We start from the raw sequence: 17430 nt of genomic DNA on the forward strand, positions 1-17430 counted from the left end.
TCTGAGGGTCATCAGTATGGCTGTGTATAATATCCCACTATGTGAATATGCTACACTTTTAAATCCATTCAGCTGCTCATGGCCAAGTGCTCTGATACACATATGTGTGCATATCTCACAGGTTTATATCATGGAGTGGAATGGCTTGTGTGCATATGTTCAGCTGTAGTTGATATGGCCAAACAGTTTTCCAAAGTCATTATACCATCTCACCCAGCAGTGTGTGAGGGTTCCAGTGGTTCAATGTCTTTGCCAACACTAGGTAAAGGCAATCTTATTCCTTGCAGCCTTTTGAATGGGTGCATAGAGGAATTTCACTGTAGTTTTAATTTGTGATTCCATGGAGAATAATGATTTTGTATGCTTTTGGCTATTTGGATATCCTCTTGTAAAGTATCTGAGTCTTTTGCTAATTTTTCTATTAGGATTCTGTCTTTTAAATAAGAGTTTCTTCTTTTTTTCCTCCTATATAGATTTTGGTTAAGAAATCTCTATTGAATACAATGCAAATATCTTTGCTCACTCTATGGGTTACTCTGTTTCACTTTATTTAATGATCATCTTGAACTACCAAATTAATTTCATGACCTGCAAATGGATCCTAACCCATAGTTTGAAAAACACTGCAATAGACAATTGAGCAATTTTTCCTCAGACTGGACACCCCTGAATGGGGTATCATTTCTAGCCAGTGGCATCAAAGTAACTTTTAGCTGGATACTTCTGTATCCACAGTCAGTAGCCATCTGGAGAACAAAGCCCATGTTAGCTATATTTAATTTTTTAAAAATCCTGTTCTGTACCTTAAATGACAGCAGTTTCCAATTCTCTTGGATTTAAAATTTGCTATCCTCACAGCACCAATTGAAAGAGGGGATTTAGAAGGATATCTGAGGTGTAGGGTCCCTCTGGAATGAGCCCTTTCAGAAAGGCCAGAGTTGTATTTGCCCACATGGACTCTCCATCTACCCAGGTACCCAGGTCCTCAGGGGCAGGGTCTTGAGGAAGTACAATACTTTCAGGGGATCTTGGTAAAAAGATTTATCCAATAGATTAAGATGACATTTCCTAAACTCTGGCAAGAAGAAGGCTCTCCCATGTCCTGGGTACTTTCTCAGTGTGAAGGGTAGACTCAATATAGGGTCCTCCCATTACTTTAAAGTAGCCCTTTTCACAGACTGTAAACTTCAAGAAGGCAGGAACTATACCACTCTTGTCAAATAGGGTAACCAAGGTCACACAACTAAGCTAAGTGCGCCCAGTTTATCACAGAGCCAGATTAACTGGTTTGATGGCCCATGTTTTCATTCCTGTGTAATACTGCTTACAGGCAACTAGGCACTGTGTAAAGAGTGATCATATTCAAACGAACAGAGGTTTTCACATACAGACACACATGTATGCACATACACATGCTTAGACACACATGTGCACACACACAGTTGGGTGCCAGGACAAGCCCCCTCACATACACACACACTGACATTTTACTCAGAATTTTGTAGGCTGGAGTCTGCTGGTTCATTACACACTTAATTTCTGCGTTTGGACCTCTCCCCTGATTTCCAAAGTATCGAAATAGTACATATGCACAAATAACACAAAACCCATTAAATTGTGGGGCATTTATATTCACAATCAATTGCTTATCTGATGCTCTCAACCAGTCTTCTGAACAGATATCAATATGCGATGATTGACAAGGTCTCCCAGGCTGGTGGTCTAGGAGCCTCATTCCAGGGACAACAGTCCTCGCTGTCCAGGTCTGGAGCTGCGGCAGTGCTAACTTGTGGCAGAAATGCAGCTCTGCATACCCACTCAGAAAGTTTCCCCTTAACTATATATTTCCATAGCAACCAATTCCTCCTTGTCAGATTCTGAGAAGTAGAGCTTTAACCTCATGAACTTTCTGGAGTTGGGCTTACGTTTGGATGAGAGTTTATAGGATGTGGACATTTCTCCCCTATCCCTAATAAGCATGCCACATCTTATCTTTTCTCCTCTCATTAGAGCCTCTACCACCTCTTGTCCTCTCTTCTGGATAAAGGTAAAGAGTTCTATCACTGTAATAACAGGAGGGACTGCCATTTACTGAGCATTTCCTACCTACCGGTGTACTATGTGGTATATAATATACTTACTCTAGTGCATCTCCATACGGATCCTTGGCACCATGTATTAACATCCTTATTTCATAAGTGAAGAAATAAATGCCCAGCAATGAGAACTGACAGTGATAGCTACATAGTCATTAAGTGATAGAGCTGGGATTGGACCCAGGTCCCACTGATCTCCAAATCCTGGCTCACTCCAGTGCCTGGGACAGTGAGAAGCAGCAACTTCCTTTCTGTGTCAACAAAACCATCCTCCAGAGGTGCAAGGCACCTTAGGGATCATCTCATCCTACCTTCCTGGTTTGAGTTCAGAATAACAAAATGACTTTCCTGAGGGCACAGAGACTATGGAGCTGGGCCTGGAACCCAGGCCTGCTTCTTGGGTTTACCTGCCTCAGAATCTCATGAGTCCACCTGGCAAGTGACAGTGGCTATGCTTGGGCTGTGTTCCAGGATGGCACCTCTGTTTTTAGGAAACATTGACTGGATTGGAGAGAAGGTGAGCAGAGCAAGAGCTGTTCTTGAAGTGCAGCTAGGAAGAATTACTAGAACAACAAGAACAAGAAAAGATCTCAAGGATGGACATGCTCTGGAAGCACCACCATTTTTAGAACTATCTGAAAGAGAAGAAATAGGCTTGGCAAGATGTGAGGAGGAGAAGATTTTTAATCCAGATAATGAAGAGCTCTTTAAAAGGCCTAAATGTGGGGAGACATCAACTTCACTATCAGTCCTGGGAGCTTTCCAAGCACAGCCCAGGGTCCACAGGGATGTCGGTCAAGCTCTCCAGATCCAGGAGGGAATGGTCCACACCTCTAAGACCCTTTTATCTCTAAGATTCCATGAGCCTTTGAAATGTATTAAAATAATTAGAGCAGTAATCCTGTATTCTTTGCTCATTGTTCTTATTTTAAAAACCCTTTATTATAAAATAAATGGAGATAAAGTCTACCTATTAGTGCATATTTAAGAGGTAGAGGGGAAAAAAAAGCACCCATAACATTAACTTAAATCATGAATACTCTCTGAAGTGTAAAAAAAAAAATCAACTCACTTTTCTTTAAATCTTCTTAAAAGGGTCTAAGAATAGTCCTTCAAATAATCCTTGAAGTATGCAATTTTAATTTGGACACATGGTAATTTCAGTCTACCTGTTGGAAGAGACAAGAGAGAAATCAGTCATTTTTTGACGAGGATGCTGATCTGACAAGCCGCAGAGAAGATTCAGGCAGCTTGGGGGGTGGGGCTGGGTGGGGGCGGGCAGGGGAGCTGCAGCTGAGCTTCCCTTAGGTGGATGGCTGGATTTTGAACTCAGAAGGAAGAGGCAAAGCAAGTAGGAACCAATACAGTGCCTGGCACAAAGCAAATGCTCACTTCAGAGGTAATGAGTGAAAGGATAGACGAACAGGTGTGAGATCTACCATCAACCTTTGAGGCAGGAGGTACCTGAAGGCTCATCTCCTCAACTCCTAGGGAGAAATGGAGTTTCCAGGAACTGGGCATATTGTGAAAAATAGCAGAGAGGCTTGCACATGGTGTGGGAAGTGGGTGAGGCTTGGAGCCAGTCTTACCTATGCCCAAATCCTGCTCTCCTACTTATAACTGCACAACTTACAGACTGGCTTTATTTGTCTTCACTGTTGTTCTAAAATTGGATACTTAGTCCATTCAGTAATTTTCAGCCCTTTAATTTTTCTAATATAAGCATTTAAGGCCAAACATTCCCCTCTAAATGCTACCTTGGCTATAGTCCATAACTTTTTATATTTCTTTTATCATTCATTTATAAGTATTTGATAATTTCTAGTATCATTTCTTTTTGACCCATGAATTGGTTACTAGTGTTAGTGTTTTTGCAACCACCTTTCAATAGGGGGTTTTCTCAAAAATAAATTAATAAATACTGTGTTTTCCTGTTATTGATTTCTGACTTAACTACGTTGTAGTGAGAGAATGTGGTTATGTAGGAATCTGATTCCTTGAACTTGACGTATTTTATGACCTAGGATGTAGTTAATTTTTGTGAAACCTTCATGTGTGTTTAGAATGTGCTTTCTCTGGAGTAGTCTTGGACTGGTTTCCTTAGTCTTCCCTGCCCATCCTTTTCTTCATCTGTGAAAGGGGCTGGGAGCCGTACATGTTACCTCCCTCCTATCACTTAACCTTGCACTCACCGACACAGAGGCTGTGCAAAGCCTCCTTCATTTCTTACCAGATTTATTCCAAGATTATAAAATTCCTACTGTTTTAAAAATATGACCACAGGAAATAATTTCAGACATAACCTTGGTAGGTTTGATTCTTGAACGGGGTGGGGGTTAGGTGCTGGGTGGTGGTGGGTGCCAGAATGTCAGTCCTGAAGGGGAGGAGATGTTTATGTCTGTCAAACAGACCATGGGGTTACAAAGGCAGAGCAATTCTGTACTAACTGAGGTCTAATATTCTTTATCCTAAATACAGCCCTTCCCATGACCTTGTCCCCTATCTCACCCCAAGTTCTTTTCCTCCTTCTTAGTTTTCCTGAAAGAGTTGTCTAGACCGCCACTTCCTCTACTCCCATGCTCTTCACAAGTCCCTGTGGTGAGGCTTTCACCCCTAGAATGTTCTCTTCAGAATAATAATGATGTTGTCACTGCAAATTCCAGACACGGCTTCTTAACCTGCAGTGACTTCTCTGGGTCATTTGCCAGCAGGGACCCCTCTCCCCTCTGGAAACTTGCCTCAACTTCTATACCCCTAGTCTCTTGACTCTTGTCCTTTTTCTCCGAGGACTTTTTCTACCTCATCTTTATATTCTGTGGTTTGAACTGACATTTCCATAATTTAATTAGAGTTGCTTCAATAAAATAATAACCCTAAACTATCATTTATTAAGTGCATACTAAGTGCATGCCAATCCTATGTTAGATATAATTGTATTTCTCTTCATCTTCACAATAACTACTTGCGGTAGGCATTATTAATATATCTGTTTTACAGATGAGAAAATAGAAGCTTAGAAGAGTTATATAATTTGCCCAGGATCACTCGGCTACCCTGTGGCAGAGCTGGGATCCGAACTACAATGCATTTAATTCAGAGCATTGTCTCTCAGCCATTGCGTTTCCTCATGCTTCCCTCCCAGATCCTGGCTTCTGTGACTCACCATCCACCCCCAGCACCAGGCACTTCCTGGTTCCATCTTGCTTCCCTCTGAGCAGAAGGCCTCTGTCCACACTGTATGCAGGAAAACTCTACTCATTGTTTAAGGCTCAATTCTGATGTCCCTCTTCCCATAAAGCTCTTCATAAGCCCAGTGAGTGCTTCCTGGCCATGGAAGCTTTCCAAATAACAAAATATCCATTCATCCCTCCAACCATGCACCCACCTACCCACCCAAGAATCTCATAAATACAGCAGAAGTATGTTTATCCAGAAGTCTAAATACTAAAACCATCCAAACAAAGCAATTGTTCCAAAGGAATTCTTTATGTTTAGTCTTTAAAAAAATATATCATACTACTGTTAAACATGAAGAAAGTTTGTTAGAAGTCATGGAGCTTGGGGACAGGCTGTGCTGTGCTTGGCATTTGTGAATGTCTGATTGGTCAAGGACAGCTGTCCGTGTGATCTGGCCAGGAGAGTCTCCAAGGTTACTAGCCTAGGTCCCTTACACAATCTCCACTTTCAAAAATCCTATTTACACATCAAGCTTAATGTAAATGCCTCGACATCCTTAAAATATTCAGATTTTCCTCCTCTATCAGACAGAAATGAACCTGGATCTGCATTCCAAAGTATCTGGTATCTCGGCTATCATGAATCATTTCATCATCTGTGGCTAGTACTGCGTTTTAGAAGCACTTCAATACATTCATCACAGGTTTTACCTCCCGATGGTCTCTTTGGGCTTAGAAGTTGTGTCCAATTCACCTTAGATATCTTTAGAGACAAGGCTAGTGCTAGACATATAGATGTCAATGAGCACCTGTTGAAACGAGATGACATTGGCTTTGAATGGGGGAGGGGGGTCCAAAAAGATCACTCAAACAAAAGCACCAGACAGTGTGTTAGGCAAAACATTTTAAAAGGGTGATAAGTAAATATGGAATCCTTCCATTTTCTCTCCACCCTCCAAAAAGATGAGGATCAGAAGATGGGGACCATGTTTTCTAAGGTTTCTAAAGGCCTCCGTTCTATGGCTCACAGACATGGTATGGTGGCCTCCGGCACTCTCCAGGGTGAGCTAGGTATTTGGACCCATTCTAATTTCCATAGTCCAGACATGAGAGTTGGAGCTTTGAAGATAGACTAGTCCCTCAACTGCCTCCTTCTGTAGAAGAGGACCAGAGGTCTAAGAGCTCCCCGTCCCAGGGCAAGAAGGGCTTTGCAGATGCATTTTTCTGTCCCCTCCTAGGACTTGCAAATGAAGCCTCTAGGAAATCTAGCTTTCTGAATCACTAAAAATAATCTCCCAGAAGCTTCATCTAGATATATCACTGCTGCAATTTACAGCGTCTAGAACTTCACATGGTATAATTAGCAAATGGATTACAATAATTTATTTTTGGTTTAAAAGCTCAAATGAACACGACCTTCCAGTGGAATGGGAAAATTAGAGGCTGGGAGATGGCCACATTCCTTCTGCCCCTTCCAGGGCCACAATTTTAAGGCTGGCTCGTGTGCTTCTACTGATGTCCAGTGGACAGGCCACAGTAAAGGGACTACAACTCTGAGCTCTGGGCTCCCTGGCAAATATGGCTACTGGAATAGGGTCCATATCCACATATCCACTGGAATAGGCCTGCAATAGGGTCCATATCCACTCTTCAGTGACCAGCACAATGTCCAAAATCACCCTGTGGATGCTCAGGGAAGCCCAAAGGTATTCACCATTGGTGAATAAAAGAGCCACCCACTGATAGGCAAAACATACAAGGCAAAACATGCCACAGATGAATTCTGTGGAAGATTCTGTTCCCTATGAATATAGGTCACATCTTCAGGATGGCTTTCTACCACTTGCTTCACCACAGGGAAAAGTTTGTTGTGATGTCTCTGAGCAGCAACAGTAAAGGATATTGCTAAAAGAGACACTGTTATGTATCTAAGAGGGGACCTGACAGGAGTCAGAGAGGACCCGTGTTTGGGTTTTGGCTAGTTATGTGTGCTATGTGTAACAACCCCCCTAAATCCCTTTTAAAAAATGCTCACAATGAGTAACTACCTTAAAAATTTGTTATGAGGATTAGATGAGAAAAATATATGAAAAGTGTTTCGAGTTTTGGAAATTCTTGTTGAGCGAATACATTTCCGCAGCAGCTCTTTCTGCTGAGGACTTTATCTGACCTATAGAACATTGCCGTGGGGGCCAGAGGCAGAATGGCTGAACATATAGGAAGTGTCCCCATTTTTCTGCAACTGCTGGAAGAGACAGACCTCTCAGAAGAGTAATCTGGGGCTAGGAAAAAGGATTTAGACTTTTGTAAAGAGCGTGGTCTTGCCTCCCCTCTGACAAACCCCTCCTGAAACCAGTCAATCATCCACCTAACACCCACTGACATGGAGCTTGAATGAACATGGCCTGGGAGGGTGTGAGGCCAAGGTGATGCTTCCTCCAGCTGGAGAAAGAGCATGGGCATTGTCTGAGCCTCTGCTGGTGCCAGGCACGGGGTTGGGCCTTTCCCATGCCATGTAAAGTTACCCCTGCCGTTTTGTGCCATGGCGTACCCTGGGTAAGGGTCTATGAAGTCTGTCTCACCAGCCCCTCAGAAGGAAGACGCGGGCCCTCATCTTCACTCTTCCAGTTCTAGTGATCTTAGGTAAGTCACTCATTCTCGTCTGTTAGCAGTCGGGTCTGTTAGGCCGGGATGAGGATCCCAGGCCCGCCTCACCAGGTAGCTTTTACAACCAGAAAAATGGAGGCTGTGCCAAATACTGAAGGACTATGTTCCCCACTGTTCAAGCCCCTCAACAGCCTTCCATTGATCTTAAATAAACATTATATTCCTACTTTGTCCCCTTCCTACCTCACTGACTTTACCTCCCTGTCTGTTCCCGCATCCCTGAGCACCAGCCACACCCGTCCTCTTTCATGTCATTCTGCTCAGGGAGCAAAGGCTGTCCCCTCTTGGGGAGGACCCCCTCCCCCTCCAGCTCTCGTCTTGGAGTCACTTCCTGGGAATGCTTCCTGGGCACTCCATACCAGGCCAGTTTCCTCCACTCTCCATTCTTCAGAGCCCTGTGATTTCATCCTTATGCAAATGTTCAATGTCCCCTTCCATGACTTGAATGTAAGCCCTTTCGGCAGGCCCACTTTTGTCCTCCAGGAGCCAAAACAGAAACTGAACACTCATCAGTTTCTGTTTTGGTCACTGTTCTAGACCAGTGCACAGCACATAGTAGGGCTTCAGTCAATTCGTGTTGAATAAGTACATTTCAGTTCAGGCCAAATCCCTCCTGCTTCCTGAGGTGGATCTAGTGTGTCCCTCCTCAAGCTCTCCCTGTCCTTTCCCTGCTCCTGGGCCCTTCCACGTGCTATTTGCTACCGTGGCTTGGCCATTACCTAATCGAGTAGCTTGTCTCCCAGGAGAGACCAGAGCAGTTCAGAGGAAGGCCAAGAGGAAACCAGAGTGGGTGGAGGAAAGGAAAGAGCTTGAGTCTGTGGCAGAGGGGACACATGGGGGCTTCTCATGGGGCCTGCTGATGGCCAACTTGGGGATTCTGCTTCACTACCTCTTTCTGGGGCAAAGCTTCCAGCCTGAGTCCTGACTTCTTGGGCTAAAAAATGCCATTCTCTCTCTCTCTCTCTCTCTTTGGCGTGAAACAAATGGTTAGCCATTAAGATGTAAAATGCAGCTGTCACAGTCCATAGAACAACAGACAGGTTAATATGGGTTCTTAAGAATGCTATTTCCTCATATTAACCCCAGAGCAATGCAACCTATCAAGATAGACTGTGGAGTGCTCTGGAAACCGGCTGTTTTTCTCCTTTAATAATATTTGATGTTTAAATAATATTTGATGGTTGTTTCTGAGTCTGATAGTCTGCCTTTTCTGCCCCTTCCTTCCTCCCTTCCTCCCTCCCTCCTTCCCTTCCCTCCTCTTGTCCCTTCCCTCTTTCCTTCCTCTTTCTCTCTCTTCTCCTTCCTTGTTCCTACTCCAAGAATTTCTTGGCCTTCCTTTCCTCCCTGAAATCTGGGACTTAAACATGTAGATGTGGATCTGGGTCATTTCTAGGGTTCCCTGACCACCACCCACTGCCGGTCTCCTTTCCATTCACCTCTTCCCCGCCCATCCAATCTATGTGTCACCTACCACAGAACTAATTAAACTTAAAACATGTATAAACTTTAAGCCTCTTAAGTTCTTCCCTGCATGATTCACATGGTGGGGCGTGAGCAGCTATGACCAGCCTTCCCAGCCAAAGCCAAGGGCTACTGTGATCACTGTCCTGTGCAGGCTCCACAGGGAATGGCCTGGGGCCTGGCTCCACCCAACTGGCAGCCTAGGGAGGTGACCTGAGAGGCTGTCCTTCTCCCCAGCATTCACTGAACTGTCCTGTGTATTAGAATTGTACTTGCTGGGCGCTTGTCAGCAGGGACAATGTGGCACTTGGCTCCCTTCTGGCTGCTGTTTCTATTGTGTGTGGTGCATACCCCATTGAGGAGTCATAGGAGGGGACAGCTGAAGGGAAGATCCTGGCATGACCAGAAATGACATGCAGCTCTTTGTCTCCTTGGCCCTTGTCTCCCCAAGTAGTCCTTCTTGTCCTTGAAGACTCAGTTGAAGGTCACCTCCTCCTGCAAGCCTTTTTACCCTCTGACTGACTCAGGGCCCATCTTGTGAGCCTCCACAGACCCTGTGCCTCCCTTCTGGCTCAGCTCTCATCTTTGTGCAATGGCCCATGTGAGCAGCACATGCAGGGTGTGCTTGCCTGCGAGGGGCGCTGGGCACAGACCGGGAAGAGTCAATGCATGAATTAATCTATGCATCGACTCTCTGCCTTGCTCCAGAAAGAATTTAAGGAAGCACAAAGATCAAATATGCCCCCGAGGAGCTTAGAGTCTGGTGGCATGCCAGACACATAAACATTTTTTTTTTTTTTTTTTTAGTATATAAGGGCTGAGATAATGTGATCTGGTTTGAGGGTTTGGGTGGGAGGGAGAACCTTCTCTCTGGTCTCCCCCAGGAATGATGTGGGGGGATGCTCGGCAGATGCTTATGGAATAAACAAGACAGGTTGGCAGGGAGGACCTGAGCAGGCCGTACAGAGCGAGGATTTCAGTGAGGGAAACTGAAGGCAGAGAGGGGACAGGAAGAGCTGCCAGCAGGCGGCAGTGGGAGAAGCAGACCCAGGACTTCACAGTGTTATGGGAATTCTAAATCCGTTCACTGACTTGCGTGAGGCAGGCTGCCATTCCTCTCTCAGCCTCAGTTGCCTCACTTGTGAAAGCAGAAGGTTGAGCTGGGTGCAGAGGCACATACCTGTCACCTCTGTGGCTTGGGAAGCTGAGGCACAAGAATCATGAGTTCTAAGCCAGTCTTAGCAATTAGCAAAGACCCTAAGCAACTTAGAGAGACCCTGACTCAAAATAAAAATATAAAGGGCTGGGGATGTGGCTCAGTGATTAGGAGCCCCTGGGTTTAATCCTTGGTAACAAAAACAAACAAACAAACAACAACAAAAAAAAACAGAGGATTGGAGTAGATGGTCACTGAGGGCTGTCCCAGCACAGGGATCCACATGATCACATCACATGCATGTGATAAAGCCATAGCTGGCTTATTCTGATACAAATTCAAAAGGCTCCTCTCAGACAGAAGCTCTTCACCCACTGATTGAAAACACATGTGTGGCAAGCTGGGCCAGGCCTGAGGTGGCCACCAGTCCTCATAGACCCAACTCTTCCTTGACCTGCTCCCCTGACTCTAAATACTGGCTGCCCCCAGCAACCAGCCCCACGACTTTTTCCCACCCTCCCTGATTTCTCGCTTGCTTTCTGTCTTCTATACCTCCATTCAACAAATGCTTTCAGTGTTCCCACGATGGGTATGGTATCGTGGTAAAGATGCCCCAGGATGTGCCTCCAGGTACTCGGCGTTTCTTCAGTGTGCGTTGTCCATCTCTCCCTGATTCTGCTCAGGTTGTGCCTGCCCAAACACCCTCTCTAGAACAGAAGTTTGCAAACTTCTATTCCCAAGACCTTGCCCACAAATCCACAGCTGCTTTTCCTGCAATCTCCCCCCTGACCTTCCCCTACTGGGGCCCCAGGGTTCCTTGCTTCCTACTGCAATCCTACTATGCTGTTGTAGTGGGTTTTGTCTCTTGGCTCTACTACTGTGAATTCCAGGAGATCTGGGGCAGAATATTTTCTTCATGGCACCCCAGTGGGCAACCCAGAAAGTACTCAGGGGACTGTGGCTGAATCAGATTTGCCATCAAATCTTCCTGACCTGCACATTCTAGCTAGACCAGGCTCCAGGGGACAGACACTGTGCCCATCCCACCACTCGTTCTACCAGTAAAGCCTATGCTATCCTGTCCAGCAGCTTCCCTCTGCTGTCAGAGTTGGTTCCTCACCCACATGGGCCCCAGGGACCCTGGGCGCTGCAGCCTGGGCTGTTTTCCTCTGCATCTTTGTCAAATCCCTACTTAGAATTTTCTGGAGACTTGCTGGAGAATGTGCACAATCCAAAGTAAGAATCTCTACCTTTGTAACATTTGTACAAATAAAATAGACCTCTAGAACCTTCAGCCCTCTGACTGTACTGGATGACTGTGGTCAGGTTCTTTAAGGAAGAGAGAATGGTTCCCCCTGCAAGGTTGTCCTCACACAGCTGCAGACCCAGGCAAGGTCCTGCCTTGCTTTGCACGAGAGAACGAGGGTTTGACCTTGGCTCTCTCATGCCAGCTGCAAGGCCTCAGCAATTTACTTAATTCTCTCCAAGGAACTTTGGGTCCCCATGTCTTAAACCAGGGTTGAGATCAGCAGCCTCCTGTTGTTGCAATCAAGATTAAATTCCAAGGACCCAAGATTCTTGACACATTGACTGCCAGTGTCTTCTCAGCAAGCAGGAACTGGGAAGGTGATTGGAATGAAGTCATTCCTCATTGTAGTTTGCACTTCTGAAATTGATTTCACACATATTGTCTCAGTTGAGCCTCAAACAACTTGTGATATGCACAAATTATTATCCTTTTTTTTTTTTTTTTTTTTTGGTAGCAGGAATTGAACCCAGGGGTGCTTAACTGATTAACCACAGAGCCACATCCCCGGCCCTTTTTATTTTGAGACAGCATCTCGATAAGTTAGCTAGGGCCTCATAAATTGCTGAGGCTGGCTTTGAACCTGCAATCCTCCTGCCTCAGCCTCCCAAGGCTCTTTGATTATAGGTGTGTGCCACTGCACTTGGCTATTATCCTTTTATTAAAGAGAAGGTAATCAAGGCTCAGAGATGTTGAGTGACAGCTGGTTGTGCTGGACTCCCCAACTCTGACTTTAAATCTGGAGTCTTTGATGACCCCAGGCTACCAAGGAAGCCACTTACGTGGGTCCCCAATTGAGAGAGAAGAGTTCCTTCTCTGACATTCACATCTATAGGTCCCAAAATAACTCCACTATAGTAGGGATGGTTAGACTGGCTGCCACACAGCTGCCGCTCTATGAGGCAGATATCCACCTTCCTTACACAAGTGTGAAGGCATGGATGTGTGTTTCTCTGGGCCCAGGGAACCAGGAGTCCCCACACTGGTCTTCTGCTGTGGAGACCTTGGAAACTATGGTTTAAAGGCTGTAGAGCTACAAGGTAGAAGGGCTGCTCACTTTGTGTCAACCCTACTGAGTTTGGAGGCTCTTTGTTATAGACTATATCTTTTTCTAGTCTATCCTGCCCACAGTTTCCAGGTTCAAACTGTTGACAGAACACCAGACAAACACCATAAGGAATAAAAGTTTAGGCACAGTTTCTTATTTCTTCTTATCCTATGCACTAGGTATGAACTTCTGTAATTTGAAGTTAGGGAAACTGAAATTTAAAAAGAGTAAGCAACTTCCCTAAAATAACTGTTTTCAAATGTCTTATTTCCTTACTTTTCGGCGCTGCTTTTGTCCCTGATTTCCCCACCTGTGAAGTGGGGGAGTGGGCTGGATCTGATGCTCTAGCACTTCTTCCAGCTCTGATAAGCCATAGCTGGCTCTCTAAGCTCGGCTTGTTCTTGGGCCTCCTAGCCCCTGGGGGACCCTGCTGGGGGCCCTAGCTAGAGCCTCAGTCCTACCCCACTGTTCCAGCTTAGCTGCCATGAAGAAAGAGTAATTCTACTGCTGGATCGCTCAGTCACACACTCACTCGTTCACACACTCACTCACTACTCACTCACTGCTCAGACACTCACTCGCTCATACAATAACTCACTAACATGCTCACACACTCACACACTCGCTCACTCACTCAACATTCACTCACACATTCACTCACACACTCACACATGCACTCACTACTCAAACACTACTCACTGGCTTGCATACACACTCACCACTCAGACACTCATAAACTCACTCAACTTTCACTCACACACTCAATCACACACACTCACATACTTGCTCACACACTTGCTCACTCACACACACACTCACTCACACATTTGCTCACTCACACACTCACACACTCACTGTATTCTCCATCTCTCCATCATGCACTCATTCATTTACAGTGATTCACTAGTTCATTCATATTCACGTAACCAAAATTTCTCTCACTTGTTTACTCAAAGACACACTTCTTCCTTCATCCACTTACTAGACTCTTCATTTATTTACTCATTCACTTAATGGCTCTTTTTTTCTTTACTTATTTCTTTCTTCATTTACTCATTCATTCAGGCTTTGAGTCATTCTTGCCTTCCTTCCTCTCTTCTCCACACACTCTCTCATTCTTTCCCCGTTGCCATCTACATTTCTTCCTCCCTACTCCTCAGAGCAGCACCCTACCAGGAAGCAGAGCCGCCCTCATGGCTGGCTCCATTAGCCTGCACACCCAGAACTCTCTTCCGTTGGAGCACCCAGCTGGCTGCAGGGGCCTGTCTCCTGGTGTGCAGGGGAGATGCTTTCCGCTCAGGAACAGATGTTTTTGTGATTGCTGTTTTGACTTTCACCCCTAATGCCAGAACATTCTTTCCACACACTCCTCCAGCACACAGGAAAGTGGCCACACAGCAGGGGAAGACATGCAGTGCCTGGGGGCTCAGGTCCCAGGATGCAGGGCACTTGGAGGCTCCTGTCAGCAGGGCTTGGTGGCCTGGGGTACAGGGCCAAGCTGGAGATTGGGGAAGCACAGGGAGCAGCAATCCCCTATGTGTAATCCAGGTTAAGCAGTCTGGAGGGAAGTGGCTTGGCTCAGGGTTGTGGAGGCATGGATCCCCAGCCTGGACTTGGATGCCTGTAGTGGCAGATGACAGAGTCAGAGGAAAACATAGGGCAGTGGGATGTGGTCAGTAATGTCATGGCAAAAGCTTGAAATAATCACTTACTGACCTCTTTTGTGTGCCAGGTGCTTCTCATACTTCATGCCAGTTGTCCCTCAGCTTTAGTCTCCTTGGTTTTCATTTGGAAATTGAACCCCCAGGGGTTTAGCTGGTCACATGACCTCTCAGCCAAAGTCTAGATTTCTGGGATTCCCTGCAGTGGGCTGTGTCCACCTAGGTTCCTGCCACTGAGTGTGAGTGGAGGTCAAAGCCGGATGTCCCGTGCTTCCTCTTTTCCCACCTGCCCGTTAGTACGGCCCTCTGTAGCCACCCACCGTAGGCATATTCTAGAGCCTGGTTGAACAAGACAGAAGCAGCCCTGGTCCCTGAAGAACCTGGGGAAGCAGCACTTCTCTGTTCCCCAGCTGGGATTCTATGAGTCATGCTTTGGCCATGGCTGCTCTGACCATCACCAAAGCAGCCAGCCATACCTGCTAACAAAGGAGAATGTTCCTTGGGCTGCATCCTGTTTCCTGGTGGAGTTGCTTTTGTTAGAGGCATACACTCACACTCACCTTCTCTCACTCGCTTACTTATTTCTCTTTTTCATGGTCTTTTTTTCACGAATAGTGTCCCCTCAAAACTTATGTCCCCTGGGGACCTCAGCTTGTGACCTTATTTGGACATATGTCACTAAGATGTTAAGTGAGGATTGCGATGAGGTCATTCTGGATTAGGAGTCAGAATAAGAGACACAGCAGAGGTGCATGTGAAGATGGAGGCAGAGATGGAAGTGACGCAAGCCAAGGAGCACCAGGGAGTTGGCACCAGGGAAGCGGAGCCGTCTCGCAGAGCCCCCGAAGAGCCACCTGGCTGTATCTGCACTGTGGACTGTGGACTCTAAACCGTGGGAACATTTCCATCACCACGTTCGTGGTAGTGTGTTGTGTCAGCACTAAGAAAACAACACAGGCTCTGAGAAGAGTGACAACTATTGTACTGACGGGTGTGGGAGAAGGAACAGGACCTGACTCACCCCCAGATTGCAAACAGCAAGCACCCCTCTGCTCTCCCCAGGGTGATGGCCACGTTCGTCTAATTCAAGGTGAATTGTGAGGAAGCCCCTCTGGCTGCACATATAGAGCCCCGTCAAAGGTTCTCTTGTAATTGCCGGTCAAGATCATGGCCTCTGGAGCCTGACCACCGCGCATTATATCCTGTCTGTCATTTACTAGATGTGGGGTAAATTAATTAAGTTTTCAGCACCCTGGTATTTTCATCTGGAAAATTGGTGGTACCTTCCATATAGAATTAATATAATAATAATAATAATAATAATAATAATAATACCTTCCCTATAGAATTGCAGTGAGAATCAAATTAGCTACTATTGTACAGTGCTTTGAATAGTTTGACAATTAGTCTAAATAAGGGTTAATGCTTAACTAGTGGTGATGGTGCTATGAATTTGCTGCTATTATTATTATTATTATTTTATTATTATTATTATTATTATCTGACTCCTCTGTGTCTTAATTAATATTGAATTCAGACCAGGAAAATGGGTATTATTTTCTGGCTTCCCTGTTAGAAAATATTTTGTTTACTCTTCCTTGGCCTCATGTTGAGGTGAGGAAACTGAGTGTCAGAGATGAGCGGCAAGCCAAGGCCACCCTTGGAATCCTCCTTCATGCACCCTGGATGCTGGGTCATCTGTCCCATCTGGGTGTTGGGCTTCCAGGCCCTCTTCTCACTGGCCCTGGCTGGCAGACCCTGCAAGCTTTCCCTTCCCACTCCCAGGCAGCGGCTGGAGCCCAACGGGCGCTCCATGCACCAGTGGCTCCATCTGCCCTGCAGTGTGCTGAGCCACGCAGCCTGGTCAGGTAGGCCCAGGCCCACTTGAGATCTGCAGCCTGTGCTCAAACAAGGCCAGCTGACTCTGCAGCTCTGATGGCCAGAGTTGTGCTTCAGGGAAAGCAGTTGCACATGTGTACACACATATGGGCTCTGCCCGCAGGGCTCCCGGGCCTTCCAGGGGTGGCAGCAGCATGGTTCATTGGGAGAAGCAGTTGGCCCCCGCCCCCCACTGGGAGGACAGCATTCCTCTTGGCCAAGCTGCACAGATGAATGGAGGGGAGCAGGGAGGCTAAGGGGAAGGGACATTGATGGAGCATCTACTGCATACCAGAGGCTGGCCAGATGCTCCCATTAGCTGTTGCACTTCATCTTCACAATAATCTTTTGCTATGAACCCATTTTAGCAGATGCAAAAACAGAGCCCCAAAGAGCAGAAGTCACTTGTTCAGGCCACGTTAGTAAGGAAACCTCATAGACATCCAGGTCTGTGTGAAGGGCAGGGCTTCAGGGATGAATCAAATAGTCTCTGCCCTTGGGAGCTTTGTAAGTAAGTGGGAATTATAGGCCTGGAAGTGTGAGAATGACAATGATGACTACAGTCAATGCTTATCAAGTGCTTCCTTTTGATTATTCTAAGTGATTGGCACTATCTTATTTTTCATAAAACCCTAGGATTTGCTTCACTTAATTCATGAAGGTACTGAGGCACAGAGAGATTGGAATTCAGTAAACGGCAGAAGTGGGAATCGCATGCAGTTGGTCTAGCTCAGTTTTATAGGCAGGTAGGGACTAATACCTGGAATGGTTGCAGAAGTCAGTTACATCTTCGTAGAGGAGTGAATATCAGAGCAGGGTTTTGAAGAACTAATAGGAGTTTTCCAGGTGGGAAAATAGGTGGGAGTGGTGGAATTTTCAGACAGAAGGAGCATGAGTAAAAGCATGATCCGTGGCCAAGAGCCGAAAACTGTTGTGTGCAGGAGAAATTCTGGTAGCTCAGCAGGGCCTGAATAGAAAGTC

The 17430-nt window shown here is 45.9% G+C and overlaps 1 protein-coding gene across 17 annotated transcripts in view; it reads right to left on the reverse strand.

Moving 5' to 3' along the window:
- Tenm4 (teneurin transmembrane protein 4) overlaps positions 1-17430 on the reverse strand; it is a 2824428-nt gene that overhangs the window by 438313 nt on the left and 2368685 nt on the right. For 3 of the 17 annotated variants that reach the window (XM_078046763.1, XM_078046765.1, XM_078046766.1), the window contains one exon: positions 3169-3265. The exons of the other annotated variants lie outside the window; for them this stretch is intronic. The gene's annotated coding sequence lies outside the window, so the exon portion shown is untranslated. The remainder of the gene's footprint in view (positions 1-3168; positions 3266-17430) is intronic. 17 annotated transcript variants of the gene reach the window in all.

This window comes from Ictidomys tridecemlineatus, chromosome 4 (assembly GCF_052094955.1).
Source record: "Ictidomys tridecemlineatus isolate mIctTri1 chromosome 4, mIctTri1.hap1, whole genome shotgun sequence".
Lineage (NCBI taxonomy): Eukaryota > Metazoa > Chordata > Mammalia > Rodentia > Sciuridae > Ictidomys > Ictidomys tridecemlineatus.